Source organism: Lissotriton helveticus, chromosome 2_1 (assembly GCF_964261635.1).
Source record: "Lissotriton helveticus chromosome 2_1, aLisHel1.1, whole genome shotgun sequence".
In the NCBI taxonomy this organism is placed as follows: domain Eukaryota; kingdom Metazoa; phylum Chordata; class Amphibia; order Caudata; family Salamandridae; genus Lissotriton; species Lissotriton helveticus.
In genome coordinates this window covers 1384409668-1384429858 of record NC_136059.1, presented here as the reverse complement: position 1 = coordinate 1384429858, position 20191 = coordinate 1384409668, and the positions used below count along the sequence as shown (strand labels likewise).

Genomic DNA, 20191 nt, shown 5'->3' with positions numbered 1-20191 from the left:
CATAGCCCGAATATCCCGGACTCGCTGTTCGGGAGGATAGTCCCGAAAATGCAGTGTGTCCAGAATCGCTCCGAAAAAGAGGTCAATTCTGAGAGGGAGTCAGGTGTTACTTCGGCTCGTTGATGGAGAACCCCAGCGAATGCAGGAGGTCGGCCGTAGTCTGGAGGTGGGAGACAACAGCCTGGGGCGAGCCAGCCTTTAACAACCAGTCGTCGAGATAGGGGAAGACTGGAGAACTGGAAGCTCTGATCTGCGCAGATGAGCTGCGACGACCGCCATCACTTTCGTGAACACCCAAGGGGCGCTGGTTAAGGCCAAAGGAGAGCATGGTAAAATGAACGTGTTCTTGGCCTACCGTGAACCGCAGGTAACGCCGGTGGGCCGGCAGGCAGGGGATGTGAAAAGCTAACGCTACCATCCAGTCTCCAGGGTCAAGGGCAGACCGAACCTGAGCTAGCGTCAACATTTGAACTTCTCCTTCTGGAGGAAGCGGTTGACGTTCCTGAGATCCAAGATAGGATGCAGGCCTCTGTCCTTCTTGGGCACCAGAAAGTAGTGGGAATAGCAACCGCAACCTACTTCTGGGACAGGAACGCGCTTGTTGGCTCCCTTGCTGAAACTTCCTGTTGGAGAAGGGCCAGATGACCCTCCAACATGCGATGGTACTGAGATGGCAGGGGTAGTAGACCATTAGCAAAACCACCTGTCCGGCGTGATGGTGGGCCAGTGGGGGAGGCGATAGCGAATCCTGCCGCCCACTGGCGTTTGGTAGCCCAGAAAGGTATGACTAGGAAGGTTTGGAGGCTGCTGCAAAGGGAGCTGTGGTGGACTGGCCCGCCCGCTGGCCCTCAGAACCACGGTGGTGGTTCCCACATTCCAGGCTGCTCAGGGGCTGAACAGCTTGAGCTGGCCTGTCGCTCTGGGTGGGACATGGCGGGGCACCCCATTCTGTAGCCACGAAAGGGGCGAAAAGCCACTGCGCAGGGCGGGTGGTGGAGAGGCCCAAGGACCTGGCCGTAGCCAGAGTGTCATTAAAACGCTCCAGCGCGGTCTGCTTTGTCACTGAATAGGCGACAGCCATCAAAGGGCATGTCCATAATGGTGGATTGGACATCCCCTGAAAAACCAGTCGACCTCAACCAGGCGTAGCGTCGAAAGGGCTACAGACGTGAAAATAGTCCTGCCTAGTGAGTCGGGTGTATCCAGTGCACATCGGATAGTAAACTTCCCTGTGTCCCTCCCTTCGGCAACTGCACAAGAGAGTATGGCCTGACCCAGGCCTCCTCTGGGCACTGAGGCAGCACTTAAGCAACCGTTTCCCACAAGGAGTGGGTGTAACGGCCCAACAGACATGCAGTATTTACCGACTGCGGTACCAAGCTGGAGGAAGAAAACATCTTCCAAAGATGGTCCAGCTTTTTGGATTCCCTATCAGGTGGAGCGTTAGGGAATACGCCCTTGAAGGTGGAGGCTTGGACCACTCTCAGGGGTGTGGTGTTGGGAAAGAAAAGTGGGGTCACCTGGGTCGGGCAGGGGCATTGGGCAATCAACTTATCCACAGGAGCCTGTGTTGAGCTTGGACCAGCTGCCCCAAAGAATGTCAGTTAGGGCTTCATTAAACGGTAGCAGGGGCTCCGAAGAGCTCGATGCCTGTTGAAGCACCTCTTTCAGGATGTTAGTCCTGACTGCCACTGTAGGTAGCTCGAGGCCAAGAGCCTCAGCAGCCCTACGCAACACCACTACATAAGACGCTCCCTCCTCTGTAGCCACAGTAGGAGGAGACAACATGCCAAGGTCTTGTGAGGTATCAAGACCACTGGCTTCTCCCAGTTCCTCTCTCCAGTCCGGTTCATAGCCTAACTGGTCAGTTAAAGGGTCTCCAGACCCCTCCCAGTCCTCCTCACCCTCCTCTGGATGACAATCCGGTTTAAAAGAGCCAGGGTAGAACAAGGGCACAGTACCCGTTGACGCCAGTCTGGCTCCATGCTTACACCGGGATGGAGCCGGGGTCGAGGCCGGCTGGGGACACAACGGGCGTCTGCTGCGGACGTGGTGCCGGTGGAAGGAGTGCCGAGGGAGGTGTAACTAGGTTGACTGGCGCCGATCCGGATCCAGGCCTGGATCCAAGGGGACCCTGCGGTTTTCAAGACAGAGCCGCTGAAGGCCCAGGGCCCCCAGCCAAGTCCGCGGGGCCCGAAGGCGTGCCAGTGGAGTCCAGCTGCCTAAAGATGGCGTGCATCGCTTAGTAAAACTAACGAAGCTGGGCAGGGGTTGCTCCAGGTCCCGGAAAGGGAGGAAAACCCATAGTCGACCCGCGTCGCGGGAGGAGCACCACCCGCATCCCTTGTCACGTCTCCCGACTGACGGAGAGAAGTCGAAGAGCGACAATGCTTCTTCGACTTCTTCTTGTGCTTCGACTTACCTGACCCCAAGTGCGAAGACTTGGATGAAGAATGATGATGGCTCTGTGACCGGTCCCTCAACCTCCTACGTGACCGGGACCTCTAGCGGTGCAGAGCGGACTGCCGGGCCTCGAGAAGCGTTCGGGAGCGCTCCCGCAAAGACTTTTGATTCATGGTCCAGAAGTCGGTGCACGACTTGGGGTCATGGCCACGCTCCAGGAAGAATAGGCACACGCGGTGCCGATCTGTCACCGACATCAGTCGGTTACAGGAACCACAAGCCTTGAAGCCGGGCATCCCTGACGTACACCTGGAGTTGAAGACTCAAAACAATGTCGACTAAAGTCGCCAAAAAGTCAGTCAAAAAGTGACTGGAGTTACCGCTTTCTCCGGATCTGCACTGGCTGTCACGGAAAAAGAAAGAACGGACATCAGCGCGCGAGAGCTACTGCGACGTCATCCCGGCGTACACGACGAATGCAGTGTCGACCTGCGCCACCTTCTGACTCACAATGGTACTGCTGACGAAAAACATTCCGGATTCAGTCTGACGCCTGGGGGTAATTCTAAGGTAAGGAATCTATAACTAAGTATGTCTTTCAGTTCTCACCAATCAGAAAACATAAATTGTTGCACCGAACTTGTTATATATTTTGTAAAGCATGTTCATTGAGTGCCTGGGGCAATACAAAGCTGGAAACACTAATTTTTATTGCTGTAGGGTGACAAAGTGGCACTTATAGGCAATGGGATTAGGGGGGCAATTGTACAACCCGATCTCAGACAATATTGTATAGCAAGTGCACTTCAGTAAGTGGGATTTTTTATGCAGAGTCCTGGTTAATAATTAGACTAGGGATCTGATCGCGCTACTAACATTAATTTAACTATTGCAATCAAAAGACAGTGGTTAAGGGCTGCTGACACAATAAGAATATCTCTAATGTAGCAGAAAGCAACTAAGCTAAAGTGCTATCAATATATGCATTATCCAGTAAGGCTTTTTTTTTTTAAATCGCCTCCATTATCTAGTCTATGAAGGAAAGCACTCACAAGGTATTCACTGTACAAAGTGCTTTATTCCGCAGACCCCATCCCGCTGACAGATGTGTTTCGCCTTGCGTCTTTGTCAATGTCCCATGGACAAAGCCGCAAGGTGAAACAAGTCTGCCAGAGGGAGGGAGTCTGTGGAATAAAGCACGTTGTACACCGGATACCTTGTGAGTGCTTTCCTTCATAGGCACAGAAATGGTGTGTCTTAGTTTCCTGCATCAATTGCGGCTCACCACCGCTGGATTTAAGCACCCGGGACTTGCTGGCGCAACACCGGTGAGAGATATATATATATATATATATATATATATATATATATATATATATATATATATATATATATATATATATATCCTAGTCAAAGGAGACATCACAGAAAAGAAGAGACACGTACAAGGCCTTAAAGGCTTCTATCCATGTGGCCACTGTAAAGCCTGTAAGGCTAGCACAATGGGCAAAGTAATTGATATCCCAGGGAGAAACGAACTAAGGGTGATCAAACAATTCTTGACCTGCAATACTAACTTTGTCATTTACGTTCTTGAATGCCACTGCAAACTTCGTTATGTAGGGAGTACTACCTGCATGGCCAAAAAATGTGTGCAAGAGCACCTTAGAGCCATAACACACGTAGATGAGAAATATCCTATTGCACGTCATTTTCAGGAGTGTCACCAATCAAACAACTCCTTACTACGATACTATGTTGTAGAACAAGTGAACATAGGCAGAAGGGGTGGCAACCGGGAATTAGCCCTTAGGAAGAAGGAGTCTAAGTGGATAATGGAGCTCGAAACAAAGTTCCCCGGGGGACACAACCTCGATGAGGAACTGACCATGCATCTTCATGAAGATTAGAATCTATGACAAAGACAGATTCATGCCACAAAAGTAATCAATTTGCTCATATGTGTTAGTGAACTTTAAAATGTTTAAACTCTTTTATAAGCAAGATTTTAACTGTATGTTTATTTGTTTTTTGTAGGATATAATTGAAGAGAGAAGTTGGTTCCGTCACTTTCACTTCACGGTCCATGGACCTCAATTTTTCTTCACTGGGATGAAAGACACCTTCACCTGTAAGAAAGTCGTATTTAAATTAGATGTGGGGTCGCCGACCTGGGTGGTTCACGTGTGATCAAGACACAAGGCGTGTCGAAACGCGTAGCGTGTGAACTGAAATTAAACCACCTTACTGAAACTGATTCCCGAGTGCGCAATTTCTTGCCTTGAGGCAAACTTTGGACTTTGGGAAGCTTTGAAATGAACTGGGGCTGTGATCGTGTTTAGTGCAATAATAAAAGGAATGTTTCCTATCCTTGCAGAGTGGCGTTCTCATGATCCGGGGCACTTTTGGATGATTTATATGCGGCAGGCTCCGAGCCGCAGAGAATGCACCGCCTGAAAAGCCAGGTCTAACAGGCTGTTAATGGAGCAGCCTGCCAGTGCTAAGGATTGCCGAAAGAAAACATGAAAGCAGCCCTGGAACCCACTGGAGGGCTATGAACATTAAAGAAAGATGGGTTAAAAACATTATGGACATCAAAACCGGACCCGAGTGAAAAGGGTTTGAATCAGTACTTCTAAGTCCAGTAAGCAGTTTGTAACAGAAAAATCGTGTATTGTGGGTAAAAAACACAAACTATAAAATTGTTTGAAGTACTGCACCGGGTTTTTGCTGTGTCTCCCCATTTCCCCTGAAGAAATTGCATGAGGCAATGAAACGCGTTGGGAAGCTTTGAAATGAACTGGGGCTGTGATCGTGTTTAGTGCAATAATAAAAGGAATGTTTCCTATCCTTGCAGAGTGGCGTTCTCATGATCCGGGGCACTTTTGGATGATATATATATATATATATATATATATACACACACATACACGCATCCGTCAAGAGGAGGATGCGAAGACCAAACAGGCAGAAAGTCGAGCCCGGTTTTTAGCAAGGCGTTATAGAACGGAGTTTGTAGATGCCGCCATTATAAAATCATGGGGGAGGGCCAGAGAGGATCTTCTAACCTACAAAACCAAAATACCTCAAGGAGAGTCAGTCCAAACTATTCAACCTGTCAGACTTATTTTAACATACTCCAGGCAGGAGAAACAACTGAGAAGTATAGTAAGACGCAATTGGCACTTTATCCAAGATGATCCGGTGATAGGTTGCCAAATGCCTCCCAATCCATCTATCACATTCAGAAAAACTATGAGCATAGGGAATATGCTAGTCAATAATAGTCAAGAGGATGGTTGCAAGGATATTTGGCTAACAACAAGGAAAGGTGTTTTTTTAATGTTTATCATATAAAGCCTGCCAATTTGGTACAAATGTAAAAACCTACACAACTGCTTTCTCTAATAAAGTTAGAGAAATTAAACAACACTTAACATGTAAAACAGAAGTCTCTGTTTACGTCTTAGAATGCAGTTGTCATTTAAAATATATAGGAAGTACCAAATTGGCTGTCCACAAGCGTATCCTGCAACATATCCGGGAAATAACTAACAAGGATCAAAAATTACCCGGTTGCCAGACATTTTCAGACCGTACATGTCAGGAACCCCAGGCATTTAAAATATTATATTATCGAAGCCATCCCTGTTACAAAAAGAGGAGGAGATAGAGAGGTTTAATTGAGGCGCCTGGAAATGAGTTACATACTTGAGTTCGATTCCAAGCATCCAGGCGGTCTCAATAACACAGAAGATCGTCACACCTTTTTTTATAAATATGGTAATATTCCTCTCATAAGATAACGTTACTCAAGGTAACTTTTAGGATATAGTTTCTTGCAAACTGAGTGTCTTTCTAGGTATTTTGTATCATTGTACAGCAAATCTGTTATGAATTTTTAAAGGATTTTAGCAATGTTTATGAATATATTTTCTTATATTAACTTGGTTTTATGGACTGGTCTTAGGCATTTGGTTTTTACTATAATGTTTTAATTCCAATTATATGAAATCAGGTTTTTATGATGAATTTTGATATTTATTGTATTGTGATTTTTGAGAATCAACTTTATAGATCCCTTTTTCATTTGCCTCAGTAGGTCAACCCTATCTAAGTATATAGCTATCTTTTGCAAATTCTAAATACTTGTAACCCCCAAACAATTTCTAAAGAAATTTCTGGCATTTAAGGGCATTTAGGCATGTATATATATATTTGCAATTATGTATTGTAGCACATAGTCACTTTAATGGGTATATAGAACGTCGTAGGGGAAGTTAGGTGCAGGTTAGGATACCCACATCTAACATTAGGAAGCAAAACAAACACTAAGGAAAATTGAATTGTTCATATTCTGTGATAGTTTTAATGCTTCCATATATTTATATGAATATTCATTCGGGAACAACACCCCTGCACTTTAATTATCCGTTAATTTTGACGTGCTATGCATGCATAACAGGATGTTTATCAACCATATATCCTACAATGTTTTTATTTTCTTCTTTTTCCATTTCCACACACGTTAGGGGGCACTTTTAGAATTATTCAGGATAGTTTTATATTCATGGTTAGGAATGGGAGCTCTACACAATTTCAGGCATTTAAGCGAGTATTTTTTCATGGCTAAAGAATATTGAAATATATTTATACAGATCTATGTAGTAAATATTATGGTATTGTACATAAATGATATGCAACATTGTATTATGTATTGCCCATGATGTATCAATAGCATTCGTGCATGCACTAGAATGGTAGGATTTCCTCACTTTCCATTACCATAATCTTCTGTAAGCACTAGCACTTTAAATAGCGGGAAAAACACTGAGCTGTGTCATGTGATCAAGGCCGCTTGTACGGCTTTAACGCGTTATGGCAGGCGAGGACAAATAAAGAATTTTACCACGTACTTGAGGTCTGCGCTCGTTCTTTCCGAAGAGAATGGAGGTGTGACGAGGTGATGGAATATTGTACCAGCGTTTGACTGTCGCCGGCACGCAGACCCACTCCCAGGAAGTAGGCTCCACAGCTGACAGCCTTCCTGCTCTTCGGTGGCTCTGTCTAAAACACTACCGGCTCGTGGTGCTGCTTTTGCTGGGACCCCTGGGGCAACACACTAAGTTTAGAGTGAAACGGATCGAGCCCCCCGTATGGAGTGAGTGATATATGATATGTGCTGATTGGAGTCGCAGTACGAGGGTGCGAGGAGCAAGTCAGTGATCACACGCCGGAAAATACAGCTCGACTGAGTGGGTGCTGTTGCCGGATACTCTTCGCCCTTATCCCTCTAAGGTTTGCAGAAAACAGAGACTCCATACGGGTTGGGAGGTGTGCGTTCCTCCCCCGCCTAGGACAGTTTTTGTATTGTCAGTGGAATTGGGCGGAGGACTCAATCGGAAAATAATAGTCATAATGTCTGCTGTGGGAGATGTCACAGTCCCTGTTGTATCCACTACTATCACTAGTGAACCCCCGGACCTTACCATCTCCGATATAGGCTTATATCGGGATTTGTGTGGGTTGGAAAGTGGTGTTCCAACCAGTAGCCAGGATTTGCCTCCTTTGGGAACTTATGCCAAACCCACAACTCCATTCAAGATGAAATAGAAGTTTGCTCCTTTAATGGCTCGTGATAGTCTGGACACGTTTAGTGAGCATGTAGTGAGCCAAATCAAGAAATTGAACTTTGCCATAAGTAGATCAGATAAAACCTATACAAATAGAGAAAGGAAATATCAACTAATTGTCAAGTTACAAAAAAAAAGTGGTCATAAGAAGTTCTGACAAGGGCGGAAATATTGTCCTTTGGCCAATGGAAGTCTATTTGAAAGAGGCATTCAGTCAAGTTAATGATCCACAGTGCTACAGAAAAAGTACTCCTCTCAAGTATAAAAGTACTCTGGACGCCTTGTTCAAACATCTGCTAGCATGGAAAAGCTTGGGGCTTCTCAGATGGGAAGAGTACAAATTTATCAAAAAAAGCAGCCCTTGGTTGCTGCTATTTATTTTATACCGAAAGTCCATAAGAGCATTGAGAGACCGCCAGGCAAGGCCATCATTGCTGCCTATGATGGACCATTGGAAAATCTATCCAGGTATATAGATTATTTCTTGCAGGGGTACATGAAACAACTCAAATCCTATGTGCAGGACACATGCGATTTATTTAACAAAATCAAAGACTAGAGTTGGGACTCGGAGTATTGCACAAGTTACTACTTGTGTAACGATATATCTGTAAGAGACATTAGTTAGTGATAGATTCCTTACCTTAGAATATCCCCAGGCATCAGACTGGATCCGGAAATTTTTGCGTAGCAATACCCCTGCACGTCTGTAGGCGTTGTCCGCGGCTCCGCGTCCGTGTCGTTAGCGCTGGAATGACGTCGTCGGGGTACTTAGACGCCGCCCATGCGCGCTGACGTCAGTTCTGATACACAGCTTTTCTGCGCCAGATACGCAGAGCCATGATAGAACCAACACTGGTGCCAAGAAACTAGGGCCCTGAAAAGGGATGACCTTAACCCTAGATATCGGTTCGCAGAACGGCGAGGATGGGTGGGTCGGTAAGGAATCTATCACTAACTAATGTCTCTTACAGATATATCGTTACACAAGTAGTAACTTGTGCATCTGAAAGAGACACGTTAGTAATAGATTCCTTACCTTAGAATAGATACCTCAGCAATACCAACCCCGGTGGTGGGTCTGCGAACCAATAATCACACCAGAAAGTCCTGGAGGACGGAACGGCCAAAGAAGCCATCCCTCCGGACTTGACTGTCCAGGCAGTAATGTCGTGCGAACGTGTGCAACGAGGCCCACGTAGCTGCCTGGCAAATGTCCTGCAAGGGCACCCCCCCGACCAAGGGCAGTAGTAGTCGCCGTGGCCCGAGTGGAATGAGCCCTCAATCCAACAGGGGGCTCCTTCTTAGCCATGTAGTAACACATGGCTTGGCAGTTCGGGCTGGACTGTTCCCATGAGGCACAGGGTCAGACTGATTTGCATATAGCCATGTCTGAAATGGGGTGGCTGAGTGGGTTAAAGAATGGTGATGGATTAAACCCAGATCAGTTGACTGGGGGTGTTTGATTTGCTCAAACGCTCCGTCTATCATCCCCTTTTGTATCGCTTTGTTCGCCCTAAGTGTGGCAGGGTATGCTCAGACGTGAGTCCCTTGCTCACTTGGCCACTGGATTCAAGATAGCCTGGCTGATGAGGATTATGAATCCGAAACCGGTCCCAGGATGCTTGTTTCCGGTCCATGGAAGACATGGCTTGGCAGTTCGGGCTGGACTGTTCCCATGAGGCACAGGGTCAGACTGATTTGCATATAGCCATGTCTGAAATGGGGTGGCTGAGTGGGCTAAAGAATGGTGATGGATTAAACCCAGATCAGTTGACTGGGGGTGAGTGTTTGATTTGCTCAAACGCTCCGTCCATCATCCCCTTTTGTAACATGCCTGGATACACAAGATGATCCACCGGGAAATGGTCCGCTTGTGTACCGCCTTCCCTTTCTTAGCGCCCACGTAACCAACAAAGAGTTGGTCAATCACCCGGAACTGGCGTGTGCGATCCAAGTAAAATGAGAGCGCACGTTTTGGGTCCAGACGGTGGAGCCGCTCTTCCTCTTTAGAGGGATGCGGAGGCGGAAAGTAGGTTGGCAGGGTGATGGACTGCCCGATGTGGAAGGCTGAGACAACCTTGGGCAGGAAAGATGGTTTGGTACGCAACACAACCTTGTCCGGATGGACAGAAAGGAAAGGTGGAGTACAAGAAAGTGCCTGGAGCTCACTCACTCTCCTGGCAGAGGTGATGGCAACCAGGAAAGCAGTCTTCAGAGTTAGAAGGCGAAGAGGACAGTTGTGAAGTGGCTCAAAGGGAGCGCACATCAGGAAAGTAAGAACACGGTTCAAGTCCCACTGGGGCATCACGAAGGGAACAGGAGGGAACATGTGTGTGATGCCCTTAAGAAATCTATTTACAATAGGGGACTTGAACAGAGAAGGCTAATCAGGCAGCCTTAAGAAGGCAGAAAGGGTAGAAAGGTAGCCCTTGACAGTGCCCAGAGCAGAGCCCTGCTGGGCAAGAGAAAGAAGAAAGAGGAGAACCTCAGAAAAGGGGGCAGAGAGTGGGTCCACAGCCTTTGCTGTGCACCATGCCACAAATCTGTTCCACCTGCAGGCGTATACCGACTTTGTGGAGGGACGCCTGGCTGCCAGAATGACATTACAGACTTCAGGAGGCAAGTCAAATGGCCTCAACTGTCGCCGCTCAATCTCCAAGCTTGTAGGTGGAGGCTGGACAGGTTCGGGTGGAGGACCGTCCCCTGCTGCTGCGACAGAAGGTCCTCCCGAAGAGGCAGACAAATCGGGGGATCGACTGACATGCTGAGTAGCTTGGGATACCAGTATCTTCGTGCGCAGTCCGGAGCCACAAGGATAACCTGGGCCCGGTTGCGCCTGATCTTCAGCACTCTGGGCAGAAGTGGTATAGGCGGAAAGGCGTACAATAGACCGCAATTCCACTCGCGACGAAAAGCGTCTCCGAGCGAGCGCCGCCTTGGAAATTCCAACGCGCAGAACTGATGACATTGCGCGTTCTCTTCGGTGGCGAATAGATCTAACCAAGGCTCTCCCCGTTGCTGAAAGAGGCCTTGCGCCACATTCGAGCTCAGACGCCATTCGTGATCCATCATGCACCGACGGCTGAGTTCGTCCGCCCTGGCATTCAGAGAACCTGCCAGGTGTTGAACCACCAGGGTCACGCCCTGACGTTCCAGCCACTGCCAGAGGCGCAGAGCCTCCTGGCATAGGGTCCAAGACCCAACCCCGCCCTGTTTGTTGCAGTACCACATGGCTGTGGTGTTGTCCGTGAACACCTGCACTACACTCCCCCAGTCAACCTGACCGAGGCTCGGGATAAAGGCTGGAAGAGTGGAATCAGAGCCTGAATATCCCGAACCCGCTGTTCGGGAGGGTAAACCCGAAACTGCGCCGAGTCCAGAACGCTCCGATGAAGAGGAGCTTCTGAGAGGGACACAGGTGCGACTTCGGCACATTGATGGAGAACCCCAGCAGGTGCAGGAGGTCGGCCGTAGTCTGGAGGTGGCTGACAACTGTCTGGGGCGAGCCCGCCTTCAACAACCAGTCGTCGAGGTAGGGGAAGACTGACACCCCTAACCTGCGCAGATGAGCTGCGACCACCGCCATCACCTTCGTTAACACCCGTGGGGCGCTGGTAAGGCCGAAGGGGAGCACGGTAAACTGAAAGTGCTTGTGGCCTACCGTGAACCGCAGGTAATGCCGGTGGGCCGGCAGGACGGGGATGTGAAAATAAGCGTCCTGCAAGTCCAACGCTACAATCCAGTCTCCGGGGTCCAGGGCAGATAAGACCTGAGCCAAAGTCAGCATTTGAACTTCTCTTGTCGGAGGAAGCCGTTGACGTTCCGTAGGTCCAAGATAGGGCGCAGGCCCCCCTTGCCCTTCTTGGGCACCAGAAAGTAGTGGGAGTAACATCCACGCCCTACTTCTGGTCCAGGAACGTGCTCGATGGCCCCCTTGGCCAAGAGGGCCGTGACTTCATCTTGCAGAAGTTGCAAGTGATCCCCCAACATGCGGTGGAATTGCGGTGGCATGGCTGGAGGGGTCGCCTCGAAGGGGAGGGAGTAGCCCCTTCGGACGATTTGCAGCACCCACCTGTCCGACGTGACAGTGCGCCAGTAGGAGTGGTGATGGCAACCCTGCCTCCCACAGGCGTCACATGGGCCTGAAAACTCGGAAGGTTTCGAGGCAGGTGCTGCGGAGGGAGGTGTGGACTGGCCTCGCCGCTGACCCCGACCGCCGCCACGGCGGTTTCCACGGCCGCCACCGCGTTGCTGGACACACTGCGGTGCGTGGCTGGCAGCACATGTGGGGATGCCCCTTCCGTGGCCACGAAAGGAGCGAAAGGCACCAGATTGCTGGCGCGTGGCCGAAAGGCCTAAGGACTTGGCCGTAGCCCTGGAGTCCTTAAAGCGCTCCTGCGCATGGTCTGCCTTGTCGCCAAAAAGGTGACGGCCATCGAACGGCATGTCCAGAAGAGTGGCCTGGAGATCGGCCGAAAAATTGGTGGACCTCAACCAGGCGTGGCGTCTAACCGCCACCGTCGTTGCCATCGCCCTGCCCAGTAAGTCCGTGGTATCCAGCCCACACCGGATAGAGTATCGTGCCGCATCTCGACCCTCCACAAGGGCTTGGGCGAGTTTAGCCCGGACCTCCTCCGGGCATTGTGGCAGCACGTCCGCAACCGTGTCCCACAGGGTGTGGGTGTAGCGGCCCAAGAGACACGCAGTATTGACAGACCGCAGTCCCAAACTCAGGGACGAGAACACCTTCTTTCCGAACTGTTCATACCTCTTGGATTCCCGATCGGGCGGGGCAGTCGGGAATGTGGTCTGGGAAGTGGAGGCCTGGATAAACAGGCTCTCGGGGGTGGGATGGGTGGACAAAAAGCAAGGGTCGCCCAGAGCCGGGCGGTAGCGTCTGGCCACGTTCCTATCCACAGGCGGACCTGTGGCGGGCTTGGACCAAGTGCCCACAAGAACGTCACATAAGGCTTCATTGAACGGCAGCAGAGGCTCACTGGAGCTTGCCTGCGGTTTAAGAACCTCAGTGAGGAGGTTAGTCCTCATGGCCGCAACGGGGAGCTCAAGGCCCAAGGCCTTGGCTGCTCTCGTCAACACTACGCTTTAAGCAGCCCCTCCTCCGTAGCCACGGTGGGAGGGGAGACAAATCCAGTGTCTGGCAAGGTGTCAATACCACTGGCCTCCCCAAGCTCATATGTCCAGTCCTCTTAAGACTGGCACTCCTGTGCCAGAGGGTCCTCAGACCCCTCCCAATCACCTTGGTCACCAGTCTCCTGTAACCCAGGGTCAACAGACTGGACCTCCTCATGGAAATAAAAATCTCCAAAGGCCGTCTGAAGCGGCGCCCAACAGCGCGGTTCCGGCGCCAGAGTCGGACCGAAGGGAAGATTGGGGACGGCGTCCACAATGGGCGCCGGGGGCGACACCCTCGGGGCCGGCGCCAGTGAGGTCGTGAGGTCGACCGCGACGACCCGGATCCGGAAGCGGATCCGGTGAGGCCCTGCGGCGCCGGGACCGAAGTCGCCGGCGGCGTTGGGGCCGAAGCGCCCGACCCGCTAGGGCCTCCAGCCGGGACCGCTGGGCCCGGAGGCGTGGCGGGACCCGACTGAGGAGGGAGGGACCTCATGGCCATGAGGTACCGCTCGACCTCCTCCGGCGTCGCACCGTGCCCAGGGACCCGAAGGTGTGGGGCAGGCGGCGACGCTTGCGACTCTCTCGAAGCCGCGTGGGCGGTCGCCCGAACCCCCGGCCCCATCGTGCGAGCCCGTGGGTCGGAGGAGCGATGATGCCGCTCCGACCTCTCATGCCTCTTACCTGAGGACTTGGATACCGACGACCGATGTCCACTCCCAAATGTACCAACAAATCCAGGGAGTAGCAATGGGGGCCAGTTTCTCCCCTAGTTACGCCTGTTTGTTTATGGACTGGTGGGAGGAACTGGTCCTCATGCGGAAATATGAAAATATTTATGCTACAAAGATCATTTCCTGATTACGTTTTATTGATGACCTTTTTATTGTATGGCGAGGAAGTGAGGAAAGTGCCATGAAATTTATTGATGAGATCAATCACAATAATTTTAATCTCAAATTTACCTCGACTAACAGTAAGCATACAGTGACCTTTTTAGATGTTCAAGTTCTAGTGGAAAATAATGCCTTAACTACAACTCTTAAGAAAACCTACTGCTGAAAATACAGTATTTCATGCGTCCAGTGCCCATGCTCCCCACTTAATAAAGAGCATTGCGTATGGGGAGATGCTCCGCATCCGACGCATATGTAGTCAAGAGGAGGATGCAAAGACCAAACAGGCAGGAAGTCGAGCCAGGTTTTTAGCAAGGGGTTATAGGACGGAGATTGTAGATGCCGCCATTAAAAAATCATGGGCGAGGGCAAGAGAGGACCTTCTAACCTACAAAACCAAAATACCTCAAGGAGAGTCAGTCCAAACCCCCCCAACCTGTCAGACTTATTTTAACATACTCCGGGAAGGAGAAACAACTGAGAAGTATAGTAAGACGCAATTGGCACTTTATCCAAGATGATCCGGTGATAGGTTGTCAAATACCTCCCAATCTATTTATCACATTCAGAAAAACTAAGAACATGGGGAATATGCTAGTCAACAATGGTCGCAAGGATATGTGGCTAACAACAAGGCAAGTTTTTATTTAATGTTTATCATGTAAAGCCTGTCAATCTGGTACAAATGTAAAAACCTATACAACTGCTTTCTCAAATAAAGTTAGAGAAATTAAACACTTAACATGTAAAACAGAATTCTCTTTTTACCTCTTAGAATGCAGTTGTCATTTAAAATATATAGGAAGTACCAAATTGGCTGTCCACAAGCGTATCCTGTAACATATCCGGGCAATAACTAACAAGGATCAAAATTACCCGGTTGCCAGACATTTTCAGACCGTACATGACAGCAACCCCAGGCATTTAAAATATTATGTTATCAAAGCCATCCCCGTTACAAAAAGGAGGAGACAGAGAGGTTTAATTAAGGTGCCTGGAAACGAGTTACATACTTGAGTTCAATTCCAAGCATCCAGGCGGTCTCAATAACACAGAAGATCTTCACACCTTTTTATAAATTTGGTAATATTCCTCTCATAAGATAACATTACTCAAGGTCACTTTTAGGATATAGTTTCCTGCAAACAGAGTCTTTCTAGGTATTTTGTATCATTGTACAGCAAATCTGTCATGAATGTTTAAAGGGATTTTAGCAATGTTTATGAATATATTTTCTTATATTAACTTGTTTTTATGGACTGTGGACTGGACTTAGGCATATGGTTTTTACTATAATGTTTTAATTCCAATTATATGAAATCAGGTTTTTATCATGAATTTTGATATTTATTGTATTGTGATTTTTGAGAATCAACTTTATAGATCCCTTTTGCATTTGCCTCATAAGGTAAACCCTATCTAAGTATATAGCTATCTTTTGCACATTCTAAATATTTGTAACCCCCAAACAAATTCTAAATAAATTTCTGGCATTTAAGGGCATTAAGGCATGTATATATTTTTTTGCAATTATGTACTGTAGCACTTAGTCACTTTAAATGGTATTCAGAATGTCATAGGGGAAGTGAGGTGCGGTTAGGACACCCACATCTAACATTAGGAAGCAAAACAAACACTAAGGAAACTTAAATTGTTCAAATTCTGCAATAGTTTTTATGCTTCCATATATTTATATGAATATTCATTTGGGAACAACACCCTTGCAATTTAATTATCCGTGATATAGTGACGTGCTACGCATGCATAGCAGGATGTTTATCAACCATACATCCTACAATGTTTTTATTTTCTTCTTTTTCATTTTTTCATTTCCACAAACGGTAGGGGGCACTTTTAGAATTATTCAGGATAATTTTATATTCATGGTTAGGAATGGGAGCTCTACTCCATTTCAGGCATTTAAGCCGGTATTTTTTCATGGCTAAAGAATATTGAAATATATTTATACAGATCTATGTATTTGTTGTAAATATTATGGTATTGTAAATAAATTATATGCAACATTGGATTATGTATTGCCCAGGATGTATCAATAGCTTTCATGCATGTACTAGAATGGTAGGATTTCCTCACTTTCCATTACCATGATCTTCCGTAATCACCAACACTTTAAATAGTGGTAAAAAACACTGAGCTGTGTCATGTGATCAAGGCCGCATGTACGGCTTTAACGTGTTATGGCAGGCGAGGACAAATAAAGAATTTTACCACGTACTTGAGGTCTGCGCTCGTTCTTTCCGAAGAGAATGGAGGTGTGACGAGGTGATGGAATATTGTACCAGCGTTTGACTGTCGCCGGCACGCAGACCCCCTCCCAGGAAGTAGGCTCCACAGCTGACAGCCTTCCTGCTCTTCGGTATATATATATATATATATATATATATGTATATATATATATATATATATATATATATATTCACTGAAAAAACCATAGGTTATAGACCATATATAGTTAGGGCTTAGCATTTAAAAAACCTTATTTTACTCACACAAAACCATTGAAATTCCATATATAGTTAGTTGCACTAACTATATATCGCGCACCCGCAATCCACTGCTGATCATGTCACATATTACATCATTCATGACATGGTCAGTGACATCACTGATGACATCACTGATGACATCTCAAATGACATCACTGATGACATCACTGATGACATCTCATTTGACATCATTCTTGTGCTAATACGATAAACCTCTTCAGACTCTAATATAACCTTAGATACACTCAGTGTATACAGACACTCACACACTGTCACTCATCCATGGAGTTACTCACACACCTAGTCAGTCATGCAAAGAAACAATCTCACCTCCATTTCCTCAACTATACAGTTATACACACCTTACTTATTCAAACATATACTAACACATATTTACTCTCTTATACAATCCCTGATACAAGTTCACAATGATCCATACAGCCACTCACACATTCACTAGCTCTCATGCACAGTTATTTATATATGCCAACTCTCACATGTACTTTGTTTTACATATGTACTTATTTTGACATTAAGCACTGAGATATCCATTCACTCACCAATACACTCATGCACACAGTCAACCGCCCATACAGGTGTTTCCACATGCACTCTTGAACTCATACACCTAGTGAATCAACTGCTCACACATCTATGCACACACCTCCCAGCCACCCCCACACAAACTCAATCTCCCATACAAATACTTAGGCAACCAATCAATAACACATATAGCCTCTCGTATAGCTAATGATCAACACATGCAGCAGTTTACATCACAACAGACATACTGATGCACACATTCAGACAGTTTAGTCACTAACCCATGCATTTAGTACGACACATTTATTCACTCACTCATACAGTCAGTCACGCACCTACTAAATCCTTCATCCAGACACTTATACATCCACTCATTCTTCAATATATCAAACATATTTAAACTTTACAGAAACACAGTCACTGGATGATGTTATCAGTGATGTCATCAGTGATGTCATTTGAGATATCAGTGATGTCATCAGTGATGTCACTGACCATGTCATGAATGATGTAATATGTGACATCATCAGCAGTGGATTGCGGGTGCGCGATATATAGTTAGTGCAACTAACTATATATGGAATTTCAATGGTTTTGTGTGAGTAAAATAAGGTTTTTTAAATGCTAAGCCCTAACTATATATGGTCTATAACCTATGGTTTTTTCAGTGAATTTTCAAGGTTTTTTAAATGCTAATTCCTAACTATATATGGTCTCTAACCTATGGTTTTTTCAGTGAATTTCAATGGTTTTTTAATAGCAAATATCATAAGCTGTCGAATGTCAAGTACGTGGTAAGTAAAAACATTTTCGTGTTTATGCACACTGATCTGCTTTGAATGCTGCCCCCCCCCTCCCCCTCATTTCTATTAGGAGTACTCTCTCTTTGCAGATAGTGAAGGGTAGTTAACGCAGGCCTTTGCCCCCGTTGTAATCCGTCGTGCCTGCTTCTCTCTCCATTTGATTGATTGTTATCCAAGCATTTACTGTTTTAGAATTGGTTCTCTTTGGTTCATTCTCTATTTACAAACAAGCACAGAGTCGCAATACTCTGTTTAGTCTTTGCAGATAGCGAAAAATCGTGTAAAAAAACAAAAGGAATCAAGCAAAATCAGTAGGCCACTAATGGGATCTCTTTTTGACCTCGCTAAAATAGAAACATTAGGAACAACCCCTCATGACAAACACGAAACTATTGAGATGAACTGAACTCCACACCATGATGGCTGCAATACAGCTCGGCTCCGCCACCCACCCCGCCCAAAATAACGATAAACTCTATGCAAATATTACAAATATATACAACACACCAGCAAAGTAACAGGGTAAAACATTTTATACTTTTTGTTGCCCGATCCGGCTAGCTCAATCGATCGAGCATGAAACTCATGCACTCTGATGGTTCAAAGTTTTGAGGAGTGCTTGTAACACTGTCTGAAGCCTATTTGCACTTGCTTCAGCTTCACTATTGTCAAAGTAAAGTGGGGACTGTTTGAGGACGTGACTGCATTTGTGAACAATGTAATGCGGTGCCACCCTGAGCCGCTTGACGGAGGCCCCCGAGGGACGGTGTGATGGCGCGGACTCGGAGGGGGCGCTTGGCTCCGGCTCCCTCCCCAAGTCGTGTTCTCCTGGTGTAGCCTGAGATCGCCCCCGACATAGGTGGCCGGCTCCCGGGATCAAGCGGAACTTTTTGCCTTTTGGTAACTCTTCCATTCTTGACCTTGTCCCACAATCCGTTTCACCTAAAGACACGCTGTAGTGGGGCGCCCCTTTACCATTTCAGTTGCCATTCCGCCCGCTTTTGCTACACTGTGCCTCTTCCGCTATTCAGCTGTTTACCGCCCGCTCTTTCGACTACAGCGTCTCGCTCACCATGTAGTTGAGTTGCTCCCGCTCTTGCGGTGCAGCGATAGCCGGCTGCCACAGTACTCTCAAAATGGCGTCCGGCTCTTCAGATTTGGGCGTGGTCCACTAAAATTGCCCTGCGACACCTTGGAACTCGGACGCTTGTCTGCTAGAGATTGGGCTCCATTCTCGAAAGCGTCCCCTCAGCCTTGAAGATTCTACAAAAGTCTTGGGGGCCCCCGACTCCCGCAGGCTTCTGGTGGAGAGCGGCTAGCATTATTGCTCGTCGAATGGCCACGACGGAGCTACGAAATGGTGGTGCTCTCATGCTAACGCCAGCTTCAGTCTGAAACATCCAGAAACACTGTAGACTACCAATTCGATCAGTTCCGGTAGCGCCCCAACGTGACCCGGTAAAGAAGAACTAGCCCTCCCCTCTTTGACTGATGGTTCTTGTTGCCTGTCCCTTCTGTTGTCATTTAACAGAACTATTTAGCCTGCTGAAAGGGGTTGTGTTCCGACCGCTGATTGGTGGAGACATTTTGACTATATTCTAGACCTGCGTTGTCGCGTAATGCGTCATATGACGTGCCGCGTTAGCGCATCCGGAAGTGATCCGGGGCGCGACGCGCAGCGCGTAACGTAAGCATAACAGGTCATATGACTTGTTAATAAAACTTTTCATTGGTTCATTTTACTTTTCTTATTCTAATGATGCTTTCGAACATTATTTTTTCTTAAATATATGTTATAATGTTCCAGGCTAATGTACTTTCCCGGAAAATTTACAACTGTCCTGCAAGTAAAATATATTCCTTTTTCGAGAAAAAGAGCGTTTCTTCGTCCCATGACGAAGCCGTTGAGCAAAAGAGGGTCGACCTGCTGTCTTAGTCGCCGATACGCCTGAATATCAGATTCTTATCGATCACTTTATGTTGCAGGAGTAGAAAACACAACAGCCCTTGACCATTTATCTTTACTGCGTTCCTGCGTATTATACCTTTTACCCTTCATGTAATTGGACTGCTTTATTTCACTTGCCTTTTACTGATTCGAAAACAGTGACTATTATTAAAAACTTTACCAATGTATATACTACTACCATGTTTTCTTTTAAAAACCTTTATTGTGAAAATGTCATTATACAAATACGGGCCTATAACCACGTGGGCCGGCCACGGAGCAAACTGTAATCGTATATGATGAGTAGACATTTACACTGTAGAGG

At 47.1% G+C, this 20191-nt stretch overlaps 1 protein-coding gene across 2 annotated transcripts in view; it reads right to left on the bottom strand.

The window, feature by feature from the left end:
• Positions 1 to 20191, bottom strand: part of TDRD7 (tudor domain containing 7) — a 1293444-nt gene that overhangs the window by 153091 nt on the left and 1120162 nt on the right. The window lies entirely within an intron of this gene.